The sequence below is a fragment of the Osmia lignaria genome, unplaced genomic scaffold, assembly GCF_051020975.1.
Source record: "Osmia lignaria lignaria isolate PbOS001 unplaced genomic scaffold, iyOsmLign1 scaffold0007, whole genome shotgun sequence".
Classification (NCBI taxonomy): domain Eukaryota; kingdom Metazoa; phylum Arthropoda; class Insecta; order Hymenoptera; family Megachilidae; genus Osmia; species Osmia lignaria.
In genome coordinates this window covers 18275182-18281181 of record NW_027478164.1, presented here as the reverse complement: position 1 = coordinate 18281181, position 6000 = coordinate 18275182, and positions in this window count along the sequence as shown.

Here is a 6000-nt window from a genome sequence, read left to right as displayed (position 1 = left end):
GATTTATCTCAAGGGAAGGGTCCTGATGGACATATTTCGAGATATTTCTTCTTCTTGTTGTTCTTCTTCTGCACAGCTAAACTGGAAGTGGCATTTCCAGCTCGCAATCGTGCAGAGTTATCTCAAAGAAAGGGGCCACGGTGTTTCTGTATCTCTATTATGTTGGTGCGGCTTCGGAACTTTTAAATATCTTGATATATCTCGAGAACTACGCATCTGATCAAAAAATATCATAGAACATAAAAAGTAGGAAACCTAATTTTCTACAAAAAAGGTCTCTTCACATTTTGCCGTAGCTCGCTTCGTTTCCGAGATATTTGCAGATTTATCTCAAGGGAAGGGGTCTGACGGACATATTTCGAGATATTCCTTCTTCTTGTTGTTCTTCTTCTGCACAGCTAAGCTGGAAGTGGCATTTGCAGCTCGCAATAGTGCAGAGTTATCGCAAAGAAAGGGGCCACGGTGTTTCTGTATCTCTATTATGTTGGTGCGGCTTCGGAACTTTTAAATATCTTGATATATCTCGAGAACTACGCATCTGATCAAAAAATATCATAGAACATAAAAAGTAGGAAACCTAATTTTCTACAAAAAAGGTCTCTTAACATTTTGCCGTAGCTCGCTTCGTTTCCGAGATACTTGCCGATTTATCTCAAGGGAAGGGGCCTAACGGACATATTTCGAGATATTTCTTCTTCTTGTTGTTCTTCTTCTGCACAGCTAAACTGGAAGTGGCATTTGCAGCTCGCAATAGTGCAGAGGTATCTCAAAGAGAGGGGCCACGGTGTTTCTGTATCTCTATTATGTTGGTGCGGCTTCGGAACTTTTAAATATCTCGATATATCTCGAGAACTACGCATCTGATCAAAAAATATCATACAACATAAAACGTAGGAAACTTAATTCTCTACAAAAAAGGTCTCTTAACATTTTGCCATAGCTCGCTTCGTTTCCGAGATATTTGCAGATTTATCTCAAGGGAAGGGGCCTAACGGACTTATTTCGAGATATTTCTTCTTCTTGTTGTTCTTCTTCTGCACAGCTAAACTGGAAGTGGCATTTCCAGGTCGCAATAGTGCAGAGTTATCTAAAAGAAAGGAGCCACGGTGTTTCTGTATCTCTATTATGTTGGTGCGGCTTCGGAACTTTTAAATATCTTGATATATCTCGAGAACTACGCGTCTGATCAAAGAATATCATAGAACATAAAAAGTAGGAAACATAATTCCATACAAAAAAGGTCTCTTAACATTTTGCCATAGCTCGCTTCGTTTCCGAGATATTTGCAGATTTATCTCAAGGGAAGGGGCCTGACGGACATATTTCGAGATATTTCTTCTTCTTGTTGTTCTTCTTCTGCACAGCTAAGCTGGAAGTAGGATTTGCAGCTCACAATAGTGCAGAGTTATCTCAAAGAAAGGGGCCACGGTGTTTCTGTATCTCTATTATGTTGGTGCGGCTTCGGAACTTTTAAATATCTTGATATATCTCGAGATCTACGCATCTGATCAAAAAATATCATAGAACATAAAAAGTAGGAAACTTAATTCCCTACAAAAAAGGTCTCTCAACATTTTGCCATAGCTCGCTTCGTTTCCGAGATACTTGCAGATTTATCTCAAGGGAAGGGGCCTGACGGACATATTTCGAGATATTTCTTCTTCTTGTTGTTCTTCTTCTGCACAGCTAAGCTGGAAGTGGCATTTGCAGCTCGCAATAGTGCACAGTTATCTCAAAGAAAGGGGCCACGGTGTTTCTGTATCTCTATTATGTTGGTGCGGCTTCGGAACTTTTAAATATCTCGATATATCTCGAGAACTACGCATCTGATCAAAAAATATCATAGAACATAAAAAGTAGGAAACTTAATTCTCTACAAATAAGGTCTCTTAACATTTTGGCATAGCTCGCTTCGTTTCCGAGATATTTGCAGATTTATCTCAAGGGAATGGGCCTGACGGACATATTTCGAGATATTTCATCTTCTTGTTGTTCTTCTTCTGCACAGCTAAGCTGGAAGTGGCATTTGCAGCTCGCAATAGTGCAGAGTTATCGCAAAGAAAGGGGCCACGGTGTTTCTGTATCTCTATTATGTTGGTGCGGCTTCGGAACTTTTAAATATCTTGATATATCTCGAGAACTACGCATCTGATCAAAAAATATCATAGAACATAAAAAGTAGGAAACCTAATTTTCTACAAAAAAGGTCTCTTAACATTTTGCCGTAGCTCGCTTCGTTTCCGAGATACTTGCCGATTTATCTCAAGGGAAGGGGCCTAACGGACATATTTCGAGATATTTCTTCTTCTTGTTGTTCTTCTTCTGCACAGCTAAACTGGAAGTGGCATTTGCAGCTCGCAATAGTGCAGAGTTATCTCAAAGAGAGGGGCCACGGTGTTTCTGTATCTCTATTATGTTGGTGCGGCTTCGGAACTTTTAAATATCTTGATATATCTCGAGAACTACGCATCTGATCAAAAAATATCATACAACATAAAACGTAGGAAACTTAATTCTCTACAAAAAAGGTCTCTTAACATTTTGCCATAGCTCGCTTCGTTTCCGAGATATTTGCAGATTTATCTCAAGGGAAGCGGCCTAACGGACTTATTTCGAGATATTTCTTCTTCTTGTTGTTCTTCTTCTGCACAGCTAAACTGGAAGTGGCATTTCCAGGTCGCAATAGTGCAGAGTTATCTAAAAGAAAGGAGCCACGGTGTTTCTGTATCTCTATTATGTTGGTGCGGCTTCGGAACTTTTAAATATCTTGATATATCTCGAGAACTCCGCGTCTGATCAAAGAATATCATAGAACATAAAAAGTAGCAAACATAATTCCATACAAAAAAGGTCTCTTAACATTTTGCCATAGCTCGCTTCGTTTCCGAGATATTTGCAGATTTATCTCAAGGGAAGGGGCCTGACGGACATATTTCGAGATATTTCATCTTCTTGTTGTTCTTCTTCTACACAGCTAAGCTGGAAGTGGCATTTGCAGCTCGCAATAGTGCAGAGTTATCGCAAAGAAAGGGGCCACGGTGTTTCTGTATCTCTATTATGTTGGTGCGGCTTCGGAACTTTTAAATATCTTGATATATCTCGAGAACTACGCATCTGATCAAAAAATATCATAGAACATAAAAAGTAGAAAACTTAATTCTCTACAGAAAAGGTCTCTTAACATTTTGCCATAGCTCGCTTCGTTTCCGAGATATTTGCAGATTTATCTCAAGGGAAGGGGCCTGACGGACATATTTCGAGATATTTCTTCTTCTTGTTGTTCTTCTTCTGCACAGCTAAGCTGGAAGTGGCATTTGCAGCTCGCAATAGTGCAGAGTTATCTCAAAGAAAGGGGCCACGGTGTTTCTGTATCTCTATTATGTTGGTGCGGCTTCGGAACTTTTAAATATCTTGATATATCTCGAGATCTACGCATCTGATCAAAAAATATCATAGAACATAAAAAGTAGGAAACTTAATTCTCTACAAAAAAGGTCTCTCAACATTTTGCCATAGCTCGCTTCGTTTCCGAGATACTTGCCGATTTATCTCAAGGGAAGGGGCCTGACGGACATATTTCGAGATATTTCTTCTTCTTGTTGTTCTTCTTCTGCACAGCTAAGCTGGAAGTGGCATTTGCAGCTCGCAATAGTGCAGAGTTATCTCAAAGAAAGGGGCCACGGTGTTCCTGTATCTCTATTATGTTGGTGCGGCTTCGGAACTTTTAAATATCTTGATATATCTCGAGATCTACGCATCTGATCAAAAAATATCATAGAACATAAAAAGTAGGAAACTTAATTCTCTACAAAAAAGGTCTCTCAACATTTTGCCATAGCTCGCTTCGTTTCCGAGATACTTGCCGATTTATCTCAAGGGAAGGGGCCTGACGGACATATTTCGAGATATTTCTTCTTCTTGTTGTTCTTCTTCTGCACAGCTAAGCTGGAAGTGGCATTTGCAGCTCGCAATTGTGCAGAGTTATCTCAAAGAGAGGGGCCACGGTGTTTCTGTATCTCTATTATGTTGGTGCGGCTTCGGAACTTTTAAATATCTTGATATATCTCGAGAACTACGAATCTGATCAGAAAATATCATAGAAGATAAAAAGTAGGAAACTTAATTCTCTACAAAAAAGGTCTCTTAACATTTTGCCATAGCTCGCTTCGTTTCCGAGATATTTGCAGATTTATCTCAAGGTAAGGGGCCTGACGGACATATTTCGAGATATTTCTTCTTCTTGTTGTTCTTCTTCTGCACAGCTAAGCTGGAAGTGGCATTTACAGCTCGCAATAGTGCATAGTTATCTGAAAGAAAGGGGCCACGGTGTTTCTGTATCTCTATTATGTTGGTGCGGCTTCGGAACTTTTAAATATCTTGATATATCTCGAGATCTACGCATCTGATCAAAAAATATCATAGAACATAAAAAGTAGGAAACTTAATTCCCTACAAAAAAGGTCTCTCAACATTTTGCCATAGCTCGCTTCGTTTCCGAGATACTTGCAGATTTATCTCAAGGGAAGGGGCCTGACGGACATATTTCGAGATATTTCTTCTTCTTGTTGTTCTTCTTCTGCACAGCTAAGCTGGAAGTGGCATTTGCAGCTCGCAATAGTGCACAGTTATCTCAAAGAAAGGGGCCACGGTGTTTCTGTATCTCTATTATGTTGGTGCGGCTTCGGAACTTTTAAATATCTCGATATATCTCGAGAACTACGCATCTGATCAAAAAATATCATAGAACATAAAAAGTAGGAAACTTAATTCTCTACAAATAAGGTCTCTTAACATTTTGGCATAGCTCGCTTCGTTTCCGAGATATTTGCAGATTTATCTCAAGGGAATGGGCCTGACGGACATATTTCGAGATATTTCATCTTCTTGTTGTTCTTCTTCTGCACAGCTAAGCTGGAAGTGGCATTTGCAGCTCGCAATAGTGCAGAGTTATCGCAAAGAAAGGGGCCACGGTGTTTCTGTATCTCTATTATGTTGGTGCGGCTTCGGAACTTTTAAATATCTTGATATATCTCGAGAACTACGCATCTGATCAAAAAATATCATAGAACATAAAAAGTAGGAAACCTAATTTTCTACAAAAAAGGTCTCTTAACATTTTGCCGTAGCTCGCTTCGTTTCCGAGATACTTGCCGATTTATCTCAAGGGAAGGGGCCTAACGGACATATTTCGAGATATTTCTTCTTCTTGTTGTTCTTCTTCTGCACAGCTAAACTGGAAGTGGCATTTGCAGCTCGCAATAGTGCAGAGTTATCTCAAAGAGAGGGGCCACGGTGTTTCTGTATCTCTATTATGTTGGTGCGGCTTCGGAACTTTTAAATATCTTGATATATCTCGAGAACTACGCATCTGATCAAAAAATATCATACAACATAAAACGTAGGAAACTTAATTCTCTACAAAAAAGGTCTCTTAACATTTTGCCATAGCTCGCTTCGTTTCCGAGATATTTGCAGATTTATCTCAAGGGAAGCGGCCTAACGGACTTATTTCGAGATATTTCTTCTTCTTGTTGTTCTTCTTCTGCACAGCTAAACTGGAAGTGGCATTTCCAGGTCGCAATAGTGCAGAGTTATCTAAAAGAAAGGAGCCACGGTGTTTCTGTATCTCTATTATGTTGGTGCGGCTTCGGAACTTTTAAATATCTTGATATATCTCGAGAACTCCGCGTCTGATCAAAGAATATCATAGAACATAAAAAGTAGCAAACATAATTCCATACAAAAAAGGTCTCTTAACATTTTGCCATAGCTCGCTTCGTTTCCGAGATATTTGCAGATTTATCTCAAGGGAAGGGGCCTGACGGACATATTTCGAGATATTTCATCTTCTTGTTGTTCTTCTTCTACACAGCTAAGCTGGAAGTGGCATTTGCAGCTCGCAATAGTGCAGAGTTATCGCAAAGAAAGGGGCCACGGTGTTTCTGTATCTCTATTATGTTGGTGCGGCTTCGGAACTTTTAAATATCTTGATATATCTCG